The 12,274-nt window shown below is 44.1% G+C and overlaps 1 protein-coding gene and 1 pseudogene across 1 annotated transcript in view; one reads left to right on the plus strand and one right to left on the minus strand.

Moving 5' to 3' along the window:
• The window catches only part of PLAC1 (placenta enriched 1), a 148,266-nt gene that overhangs the window by 8,441 nt on the left and 127,551 nt on the right, over window positions 1-12,274 (minus strand). The gene's annotated exons all lie outside the window — the stretch shown is intronic.
• Window positions 2,446-12,274, plus strand: part of LOC109024679 (small ribosomal subunit protein eS7-like) — a 76,754-nt pseudogene continuing 66,925 nt past the window's right edge.

Below are 12,274 nucleotides of genomic sequence, written 5' to 3' on the forward strand. Positions count from 1 at the left end.
TGACCACCAGAAATCATCACCTGCCCCTGTGCCTCCTTGTCCAGCCCCTAAGGGCCTGAATCTGGTTATTGGCTAACCCCTTCCCCCACTCCTTCTCCAGTCTCCCAGTTGAAGGCCTGGGGTAGCAGTAGAGCCTTTCTATAATAGTTAGAGAGTACAGAGTCCTAACAAGCGTCCTGGCCTGTCCACTTGCACACCTGCTTATCTTCTAGGATCATTGATGCCAAGGGCTCTATGTCTGTCCCACCCAACGGTACCCAATGTCCTGTCAAGTAGCTCTTAGTCAGTGACCCCAAGTGGAGCCAGCACTCTTTATACCCCTTTTCCTCCATCCCTGTGATAAGTCGTCCTCTGGAAAGAAGACAAAGTGGAACTCTCCCCTAGTCTGGCCTTTACATGGGAGGAAAGAAGAAATTATCAAGCCGTATCTAGACCAAGTCCAGGCAATTGAGAGACAGCATAATCAGAAGCAGAAGCCTCAGGTTCACGAGGTACTGAAGAATGGTGGGGTGCCTTGAAGGGGCTTGCTAGAGTCCCCAAGTTTACCCAGGCAAATGGACTTAGCCCTGAGGTTGTCCAAGGATTCCCTTAGCTAGAAAAAGGAACCTAAACCACAGGCTGGATATCTGTTCCTCCTGAGAGCAGACCTACACATCCACTCCCAGTTCCACGCACAGATACAGAAATCAGAAAATGCTAGAGGTTCTTGGGAAATCAGAGGCAAGTTGGGTGAATTCTCCCCTACCCCAACTTGACCCTTGGCTCCCTCTAGGCTGGGCTTTTCACTCTGCCAACTCTGGACTAAAAGAGAGATCCAGGCTAACTTCAGGTCTCTTTGAGTGTCCCCGAGCCTGAATGTTCCCAAAAGTGCTTTGCAGTTGACCCCATATCCACATATGATAGAGTATTGTACTGGTAAATATCACTATACACTTCTCTGATCTGGACTTTCTATATAACAAAGATTTGACTTTGGGTGTGATAGCTCCTTATACTAGCAATATCAAAAAACATAACAATTTTTTAAAAATTAGCTGGATGTGGTGGTGCGCACCTGTTGTCCCAGCTACTTGGCAGGAGGATTGCTTGAGCCCAGAGTGAGACCCTGTCTCCAAAAAAAAAAAAAAAAAAAAAAGAGCAAGAACAGGGTGTTGAGCCGGGCGCGGTGGCTCACACCTGTAATCCCAGCACTTTAGGAGGCCAAGGCGGGTAGATCATGAGGTCAGGAGATTGAGACCATCCTGGCTAACACAGTGAAACCCCGTCCCTACTAAAAATACAAAAAATTAGCCAGGCGTGGTGGCACGTGCCTGTAGTCCCAGCTACTTGGGAAGCTGAGGCAGAAGAATCGCTTGAACCCAGGAGGCAGAGGTTGCAGTGAGCTGAGATGGCGCCACTGCACTCCAGCGTGGGTGACAGAATAAGAATCCGTCTCAAAAAAAAAAAAAAAAAAAAAAAGTAGAACAGGGTGTTGGTTTGGTGCCTTTTTCCTGAAATTAATTACTTGTTTTAAAAAAAGCAATTGGTTAAACTTGTGTTCATCATTTGCATATTATAATATATAATATTTTAAAATACACCATATATAATGTTAAAAATAAATATAAAAGTCTTATTATATCTAATAATATATACTTATATGATATTAATATAATTATTAACAACAAAAAGGAAGTTTCCCCCCACTGGTAATCTATCTTCCCTTAACAAAGAATGAAGGACTTTCTTTCTGAAATTTTTCTCCAGGACTGAGACTTGAACTTACATCACTGGACTACAAATGTTTAGGAATACCTATCTATGTATTCTATATCTATATATCTAATATTCTATATATACATTATATATCTATATCTATTCTATATCTATATATTCTATATAGCTAGATAATTATATATACATATATATGTATAAAATTGTGTCCTCCCAGCTGGGTGCGGTGGCTCACGCCTGTAATCCCAGCATTTTGGGAAGCTGAGGTGGGTGGATCACAAGGTCAGGAGTTCGAGACCAGCCTGGCCAATATGGTAAAACCCTGTCTCTACTAAAAATACAAAAATTAGCCAGACATGGTGGCACACGCCTGTAGTCCCAGCTACTCAGGAGGCTGAGGCAGAAGAATCGCTTGAACCCAGGAGGCGGAGGTTGCAGTGAGCCAAGATCGTGCCACTGCACTCCAGCCTGGGCGACAGAGTGAGACTCTGTCTCAAAAAAAAAAAAAAATTGTGTCCTCCCAAAAAGATATATTGAAGTCTTAACCCCTGGTGTTCAGAATGTGACTTTATTTGGAAATGTGCTCTTTACAGAGGTAATCAAGATAAAATGAAATCATTATGGTGGGCTCCAATCCAATGACTTATGTCTTTACAAAAGGGGAAAATGTGGACACAGAGACAGACACACACAGAGGTAAGACAATGTGAGACATGTAGGAAGAAGGCGGCCATGTGCATCACTCCAGTGATGTGCCTACAACCCCAGGAACGTCAAGAATTGTCAGCAAATACCAGAACTAGAAGAGGCTTCTCTAGAGCCGTCACACAATATGGCCCTGCTGACACCTTGATTTTGAACTTCCGGCCCCCAGAGCTGTAAGACAATACATTTTTTGTTGTTTTAAGCCACCCAGTTTGTGTACAGCAGCCCTAGCAAACTAACAATTATATCTTCCCAACAAATGGAACAGACACACATGCCTCCTTTCTGAGATAGGAGCCTGCAATTATTAATGTTCTGACTCTGTGTTTTGTTACAATCTTAAATTCCATTTAGAATTAGAAATATGATGAAGCAACAAGGAATAGAGACAAAAACTTAGAAAGAAAGGGGCCAGTTAAAAGTGGTATTGGTGCTGATATTTGATGCCTACAGGAGAAACTGATCTAGAATTGCAGTGTAATATCAGGGAGACATTCCCAACTATAAAAGTTGTCCAAAAATGGACGGAGAAACCTAGAGTGAAACTAAGATCTCTTTGTTCCCTGTAGGCATTCAGTTAGAGGCTGGCTGTCCACTTGTTGGGGTCACTGGAGAGGGAGATCCTGTCCTATATCAGAGGCTAGAGTAGATGATCTTTGGCCAGGTGCAGTGGCTCACGCCTGTAATCTCAGCACTTTGGGAGGCCAAGGCGGGCGGATCACTTGAGGTCAGGAGCTCAAGACCAGCCTGGCCAACATGGTGAAGCCCCGTCTCCACTAAAAATGCAAAAATTAGCTGGGCGTGGTGGCGCATGCCTGTAGTCCCAGCTACTCTGGAGGCTGAGGCAGGAGAATCGCTTGAACTGGGGGGCAGAGGTTGCAGTGAGCTGAGGTCGCGCCACTGCACTCCAGCCTGGGCAACAGAGAGAGAGACTCCACCAAAGAAAAAAAAAGATGGTGTTTAAGGTTCTATCACAGAATGCCTCGTGTGTGCATGCATGCGCGCGCGTGTGTGTGTGTGTGTGTAGTGGAGGGATAGATTAGCACATGTATTATGAACACATGCATGCATGGGAACACACACACATACATACATCATGCACACATACAGAGGTTATTTATGTAGGTCTTCTCTTGAAAGTCTTACAATGTCATTGATGCCTGAAGCCTCTAATCCTGAGATACGGAAGATTATATAACATTTTCTAACAGGGACTTGACCTCTCAGCCAGGTTTTTGTTGTGACTGGATGTGACTGTGTATTGGTGGCAATTACAAGGGGAAGGTGGCAGGGGAGAAGGGAGGGCAGGTCATGATATAGAGGAAAATACTCAGAATGATTCTAAGTATTAGCCATTAAGAAAACAAACCAGCTGGGCGCAGTGGCTCACGCCTGTAATCCCAGCACTTTGGGAGGCCCAGGTGGGCGGATCACAAGGTCAGGAGATGGAAACCATCCTGGCTAACACGGTGAAACCCCGTCTCTACTAAAAATACAAAAAATTAGCCAGGCGTGGTGGCGGGCGCCTGTAGTCCCAGCTACTTGGGAGGCTGAGGCAGGAGAATGGCGTGAACCCGGGAGGCGGAACTTGCAGTGAGCCGAGATCGCATCACTGCACTCCAGCCTGAGCGACAGAGCAAGACTTTGTCTCAAAAAAAAAAAAAAAAAGAAAAGAAAAAAAAACCTCAGAATGGAGCTTACTGCCCAGCCCTAAAGCCTGGGGATGGGGCAGTGGAAATGGTCTTTCTTTCTTTCTTTTTTTTTTTTTTTTTTTTTTTGACATAGGGGTTTTCTCTTTGCCCAGGCTGGAGGTGTAGTCGTTCAATCACAGTTTACTGCAGCCTCATCTCCTGGGCTCAAGCGATCCTCCTGCCTCAGCCTCCTGAGTAGCTGGGATCGCCTGGCTACTTTTTTTTTGAGGAAATGGTCTTTCTAAGCAGCATGGTCTCTGAAAGCCTGAACTGGGGGTTCATGTGATGCCTGTCTTTGGGGAATTTACAGGAGAGCTGATCAAGAGAGATAACAGGAGGGAGTTATCTACTGGGGTGGGGCTGGGGAAATCTCTAGACAAAAGATATCCAAATTAAAGCAAATTTCTTGCACCGAATTTAAAAGGTTGGGGCTCTGATCCTTGGAACTGCAGTCTATGGAGGCCCTGTCACAGTTATAGGGCAAATGTTCAAAGTAGAAATAGTTTCTATTTCACCTAGAAAGTAGTAGTAGTGATGACTTTAAAAATATATATTTATGCTTCTTTGCAATGTCTTAAGTGATTACAGAAACCAGGGGTTCTAAAAAGCTTGTTTAAACGTGTATGGATTACATATGGCAACAAATCTCAAAATATGGCACTTTTGCTTTAATTTGGATATCTTTTGTCTAGAGATTCCCCAGCCCTACCCCAATAGAATGCACTCCCTCCTGTTATCCCTCTTGATCCTTGCAGCTCTCCTGTAAGGGCCCCAAAGACAGGCATCACATGTTAAAACTGTGGAAACGGGGGTCCCAGAAGGGCAGAGAGCCTTGGCCAAGATCAAGGTTAGATAAGTCAATTGGGGCCTCAGGACTTTCCATCAGCCTGCCTGGCTTCTCTGCCTTACAACTCAGAGAAAAATGGCCAGACATTACAATGAATTTAATCACCATGAAAGAAAAGGAAAGTCCTGAGGTGGCTTGGCTTCTGGACTATGGCTCTAAAACACTCGGGTGATTCTGCTTCAGTGTCTGATGGCTGAGTTTTTAGGAGAGGGGACAGAATCAACTTTAAAACTGAGCAAACCAAAGCATAGAAGGGCTGTGGGAGCAATTTCCCATGCATGACTCGGGGAAGCTGAGAGAAGCTCTAAGATGGTAGGTGGCAGTGAGAGACAGGGACAAATCTTTCCTGAAAACAACAAGAGGAAGAATGGAGTGTTCTCAGGCTTTCACACAAGACTTGTGTCACAAGTTGGAGAGGGGAGACCCAGATAGACTCCAGCTGAGCGGTGGTTTGTGCTTTCCCGGAAAGCTGAGGCCTCTAGAACTTAGGGCAGTGAGGGCAGATGCTCATCCCTAGGAGGACACCCACATCCAAGAAGAGCAGATAATTCCTGTATTCCAAGAGCTCTGTGCACTTCTTTATGAACCTGCCCTGCTTCCACCAAACATAGCTATTTCTCAGGCCAAGCCACCAGTTCTAAAATTGATCGCTCTGCATTTACGCTGGGTATAAATAGATATAGATGGGCCGTTTAATTTCCCACGTGGCTACCTTCCGCCAATTGGAGCACCCTTGGGAGTAGAAGAACAGAAAGAGGTTCAAGGTAGGCAGGCCACTAGGATTTTTGAAACTTGGATATTTTGTCTTATACAAAGAGCAACAACTTTTCTATACGCCCTCAAAAATAATCCTACTTTTTAAAGCTTTCTTTTTACACCTAAGTGATGAGAACAAAGACAGAAACTGAGTCCACCCACTAGACAAAACCTGTCATCATAGGCAGTTGCTTAAATGTAGCGACTGAGATTCCCGCAGAAGGAAGAAAGGAAGGAAAACAGGAAGGAGGGAAATGGATATTTATTGAGACACTGTATTACTGTGTTTAGGGCTGTACGTGCAGTATCTCACTTAACCCTCATAGCAACTCTGTGTGGTATTATTATTAGCTTCCTTTTATGGAAGAAGAATTGAGGATCAGAAAGGTTAGGAAATTCATTAAAGACACAAAGGTCATAAGTGGCAAAGCCAGAACGAGAAGCTTCTATAGTTCTCTGTCTAGTCTATGCCAGTGCCAAGAAAGTAAACACAGTGAAGCTGTTCAAAACAGAGGACATAAAAGAGTGGCAACGGTTGTTTATGGGTATCAGAGTCTAGGGTGGTGGTGAGGTGGGGAAGTTAATAGCTTTTCAAGCAGAGGAAATTGAGAAAAATAGAGGCAATAAATGGGAGACAGAAATTCAAGGGCATTTAGAGTAGATAATTCTGGACCACTGTTTCTATTTTATTACTCTCTATATTTTAGACTTCTTGACAGCACACAGCCATTCCTTATTTCAATGTAACACATTTATTCTGTGGGTTGCATGCATACCCAGAACACAATGAACCTCCAGACACACTGTATATTCAGGCCTTCTCAATCTGTTTTGACGAGGGAAATGTGTATGGCTTCTGTACAAAGCCACCAGATATGGCAACCCCAAACTAAGAAGAATGGCCTGTAGACTCACCCAATAAATCTTCCTGAATGGAAAAAGGGTACCACACATTCTCCAACTCTTGCATTTGTTATGGAAGTGGAGAATCACATATTCCTGATTCTACTCTGAGGACAGGGATTGTGTGTCTTTCTGATTTCATCATGTCTTTAAAAAGAATGGGCTTCTCTTGCCAAGCCTGAATGTTTGTGACACTCCAGACCTGGATGTCAGGGCTTGGATGGGAGGGAGGGAAAGAGTACAGACAGTCAAATGACTGAATCAATGGGCAATGTCTCATTAGTGCCATGTTGGAAACAACCAGAGCTAGGCAGCCCTAGTTCCCTGGCATAAGTTGGGTTTTTACAAACATTTTAATTTGTAAAAACTGGAAAAAGGGTGGGGGGCACTTACTGAGTTTGAAGAAAGCAGCAGGGTGAAAGCACCCTTCATTCCTGATTAAAACCACTAGCTGGGGCTGCTGAAGAAAGGAACTGAGTTTATTTCCCCCCAATAATACCATCTGGTGGTTTCTCAGACTCTTTTTTTTTTTTTTTGAGTTGGAGTCTCACTCTGTCACCCAGGCTGGAGTACAGTAGTGGGATCTTGGCTCACTGCAACCTCCACCTCCTGGGTTCAAGCGATTCTCCTGCCTCAGCCCCCCCGAGTAGCTGGGATTACAGGCACCCGCCACCATGCCTGGCTAATTTTTGTATTTTTACTAAAGACGGAGTTTCACCATGTTGGCCAGGCTGGTCTCAAACTCCTGACCTCAAGTGATCCACCCGCCTCGGCCTCCCAAAGTGCTGGGATTACAGGCGTGAGCCACCGAGCCCGGCCCAGTTTCTCGGACTCTTTATGAAGAATCCTATATTGTTCGAGCTATGAACCAGCTCATAATAAGAGCTGAACAACTGTGGCATCCACCTGTTAGAAATCAAGACTGGGGTATTAAAACCAGAAGTGCTGGCCTATTAGAGGGGCCTGACCATTTTGTGTGGAAAGCAAACCTCGCCTAAACCCAGGGATTAGCATTTTCACATTGGGACAATAACTGAAGCAGGTGCTCATTCTATGGGTTGTTCGGAATCATTTTTCTGACTGCATAGAGGTAGAAGCTGAAATAGAATAAGTTCTCAGAGGGCATGACTCCAAACAGGGAATGGGGAGGGAAGTGAGGCATTCCTTATTCTTTGCTTCCTTGGAAAATGGAAAAAGAAACTCTGGCACAAAATGACAGCTGCCCTGGCTCATTGGCAGTTCTGCTAAGAAACTAGGGAGCAAAGAGCTGATTAAAGAAGGTCATGTTTATCTAGGGATATGGTAATTGGAACACACCCTCCCTAGTGATCTAAGCTTAAATCCCCAGCCTCTAAATAAGCAATACTTTCAAAAGGGCCACCTTATCATTATTTATAAAATAGTCTGATTTTCAGGGAGGAGTACTTCTCTTTTAAGCCTCTCCTTTAGAGATTTTGTATGTGGGAGATTACAGACCTCGGGGAGTATTTTTTTTAACTAAGTTTTAAAGTCACCATAGTGTTTGTAAATAAAATAAGATAAAATAAAATAAATACCAAGTTTTAAGTAGTATCGATTATTTTTAAGTACAAGGGCTTATGGTTTTGCTGACTTCTTAAGATTCTGTGAACCTAGAAGGGTGACTGAAAACTTGGTGTTAGTAGTATTCTTGTTCTGATTTCCCTATATGGACACATCCTTGGAACTTCTAGATCTGTCTAATTGGATATTGGAGATAAGAAGTGATTTGGGTGAGGAGAAAAGGCAAGGTTATGGAGAAGACAATGACTTAGCTCACTCATGGGACAGAAATGAGTGCAATGTATTTGGACAGACTTATAAGGACAGAAAAAAAGGTGAGAAGAAAGTCTAGGGAAAGAAGTTTGGAAGCAATGAGGTCCTGGAGGGTTTGAGGCAGGATAGTCTAGTAGTTGAGTGGCTTTGATGTACCAAGAGAGACTTGGAATAAGACGGTGCTAACTAACTTCGAGAGAGACTTGGAATAAGACGGTGCTAACTAACTTTGGGAATTACTTTCTAAGCATTGTTTTCATCATTTGTAAATGAGGATAATAATAATAACGACAACACTGCATCGGGTCGTTATGATTATTAAATGACACCATGAGTGTAAAACTGTTTAGTGTAGCTCCTGTCATGCAAGTGCTCAATAAGTGTTAGTTATTATTAAAATTATTATTGTTGAATATAGAAATTAGACTAAACCACACATGGCAACAGAGTTCATAGCACCTTTTAGAAGCTCCTAAGCTCTCTCTTTTTAAAATGTCTGGACTTTTGATATAATGATAAGGAGGGTTTTCTTGTTTTGTTTTGTTTTAATTTTTTTGTAGAGACAGGGTCTTGATATGTTGCCCATGCCAGACTCAAACTCCTGGCCTCAAGCAATGCTTCTCCTCCGCCTCCCAAAGGATAGGATCACAGGCGTGAGCCACTATGCCTGGGTTTTTTTTTTTTTTTTTTTTTTTTGGCTTACATCTAAACCACATCTGAGTTGTTTTTTTTTTTTTTTGAATGCCCAGGGAATTGGAGATATACAGACCTAAGTTTGAATTGAGGCTCTGTCACTTCCTAGCTGTGTGACCTTGGGTAAGTCCCTTCCCTCTCCTGGCCTCAGTTTCCTCATATAAAATAGGGACAGTTATAATAGCAACCTCAATGGGATTGGAGGAGTGAATGAGGTCTGAAAAACTGCACGTACAGGGCCTGGCACAGAGCAAGTGTCCAATCAATGGGATCTATAGAATAGGCTCAGGCAGACAGCCTGGCTGCAGGGCTCTTTCCGCCCCCACCTCCCTCCACCCCCTGGTTAGTCTCAACTAGAGTCCCATCAATCTGCCACTCTCCTCAGGGGTTGCTGGAAATTCCTGGCGCAGATGTCTCCTACAGAGACGAGTTTTGGATATTCCTTCATCCACCCCTGTTACCACTGAATTATGGGGAGAGAGAGAAGGAGAGAAGACCCATTGAGAGGGAGAGGAGAAAACAAACGACTTCTGTATACTACTGCCCTGGCTAGCCCAGGCCCATGCCTGAAATAGGTGTTCGGTAAATACTTGAGGAATGTATGTACAAGTGAATTAAAAAAAAAAAAAAAAAAGAGGCTGCAGGCAGGCATCCGGGCAGGCAGAGAAAGAAATCCAAGTCATGGCAAACTTTTCCTGACTATGCCTCCATGACATCTGTCTATACAGGGGCCTCCCCTGGCTATCGGTTCACTCAATAACTCCAGTTCGCTCCTTCCTTTTGCACAGATCACATGCAACACCCTACACACTTCCTTCAAGAGATCCAGATAGAAGCTTGGGGGCTCACCACTTTGGGGTCAGAGTACTTGAATTGCTTAGCTGTGGGCAGAAATGCTGATCGCAGGCAGCCCAGCAAGGGGTATCCAGATATAACCCCATTCATCATTCTGAGATTCCCTTCTTGTCCTGAGACCAAGTAGTAGGGTGCTAGACAACAGGACCCACCAGTCGACTTCCATTTTCCATTTAACACAGGTAAGCAATATGACTACCAGGTTTTGACGTGAAGGATTTGCAAGTGAGTGAAGACACCTGTGCACACAGGTGGATAAACACGAGCATTGAACGTGCACACTGACCATCCAAGGGACTGACACTGAAGATTATGCTTTTTCTGGGCAACATTTTAAAACCTTATGTGTGAGGGTTTCTCGGTGCCCTTCATAAGCTCAACTTCTGTTCCAACATTTGTTTCAGATAAGATTTCCTTCCATAAAAATACCACTTAAGGACACACATGCAGAATATGCATTTGGCTTTTCCTGGGTGTTAAATATTTTATTTGATGTGCTGATTTTGTTACTACATCACTGGAAAATTAATCCACAATGAATTGCCTGTGTGACAAGCTCTCACCACAGAAGCAACAGCGATTTGAATCTTGAATCCTGGATTATTTATCTCTTGCTCCCTGTGAGCTCCTAGCCTCAATTTCACACCCGATCTCCTGTTACCCACAAATTCTGCAACTGACACATAAACACAGGCAGAACGTCTTTCTCCCTAAATAAATAAAAACAACAAGGAATCAGAAAAAACGGGGCAAGGATTCCATCTTTCATGATGCCACTTAAAATTTAAAAAGTATTTTAGGCCGGGCGTGGTGGCTCACGCCTGTAATCCCAGCACTTTGGGAGGCTGAGGCGGGCAGATCACGAGGTCAGGAGATCGAGACCATCCTGGCTAACATGGTGAAACCCTGTCTCCACTAAAAGTACAAAAAAAAAAAAAAGCCGGGCATGGTGGCACGCGCCTGTAGCCCCAGCTACTCGGGAGGCTGAGGCAGGAGAATCGCTTGAACCCCAGGAGGTGGAGGTTGCAGTGAGCTGAGATTGCGCCACTGCACTCCAGCCTGGGTGACAGAGTGAGACTCTGTCTCAAAAAAAAAATTTTTTTAAAAAGAGAACCATTAAGCCAGATCTTGCTAACACATGTAACTTCTTGATTAGTTCCACGTTCACATCATCTCTGCCTTGAGTTGGTTCTGGGGTCTGACTTAGCAAGCTTTTGTTTTTATCTCATTCCACATGTGCTGAGAGTGAGGGATATCTGTGAGTTGCTCTTTATTGTTTAAGTTAAAAAAAATAGTGAAGACCACAGCTGACTTCCAAAGTGGGCAACTCCAGCTCATGGGTTAATGAATGAGCCCCAGGGAGTGTGTTTATGATGTCCTGAGGTGGGGGTAATTTTGGCCCAATGGCAGCTGGTTAGGCAGCTGGTAGAGAGCAGCTGCAGGAATGGGACTATTTCTATGGGGGGTAGAATTTAAAGTTGGACTTCTGGATAGAACTGTTCAAGTTGAGCTGCCCCTGGGTTGAATTCTCCCTCTCGGTATAGGTTACCAGCTTATGCTTTGACATCAGATGTACAAGGAGTTGGGGGAGGGAACTAGGGGTGAAAAGAAGGACCCCTGCTGACTTCCTGAGTCACAGCATTGCTGGGGAGAAGTTGGGACCCAAAGGTGCCCATTGCCATGTGCCCTCCTTCCCCTCAACATGCTGTTTTGATGGAACTTAGCATTTGAGAATGTACCGCCAACAGGGCTCTCATTTAAAATGTAAAATGTCCTTTCATAACTGTTGGAAAGGAGGTTTGTATACATAGAGAACATCTAGGATTTGCCCATTTCTGTGAAAAAAAAATTCTTCCTGACTGTAAATCCTGTGCTCTGTAAATAATTGTTGGGTCCAAGAAGACCAACAACTTGCATTTTCCTGCCCCACCGCCTGCCCTGCTTTTGAAGCCCACAGCGAGGGGAGGAGGAGAGGGCATCTGGAGGGAGGAGACGGCAAATGGTCCAAACACACATATTTATTTAGTAAACAAGCTCATCATCTCCTCAATTTTAAAATTCCCTGTGAGCAAATACAAGCACAGACTTCATTTGAAAAAAAAATGTACAGCATTCCCCTTAAAGCGATTTAGTAATTGCAGGAAACAGAGAGCAACATTCCACCCAGGTGCTCACTACAGCACACCTGTGAGTTTGGAAACAAAGTCTCAGCTGTTAAACCTGAGGGGCCGTGAAGCCACCTTTGGATTAGGCTGTGAAAGGAAGAGTGGTAGGGGAAGGACGCAGAGGGCAGCTAGGCCCCTTCTTTCCAGGGGAC

The sequence above is a fragment of the Gorilla gorilla genome, chromosome X, assembly GCF_029281585.2.
Source record: "Gorilla gorilla gorilla isolate KB3781 chromosome X, NHGRI_mGorGor1-v2.1_pri, whole genome shotgun sequence".
Classification (NCBI taxonomy): domain Eukaryota; kingdom Metazoa; phylum Chordata; class Mammalia; order Primates; family Hominidae; genus Gorilla; species Gorilla gorilla.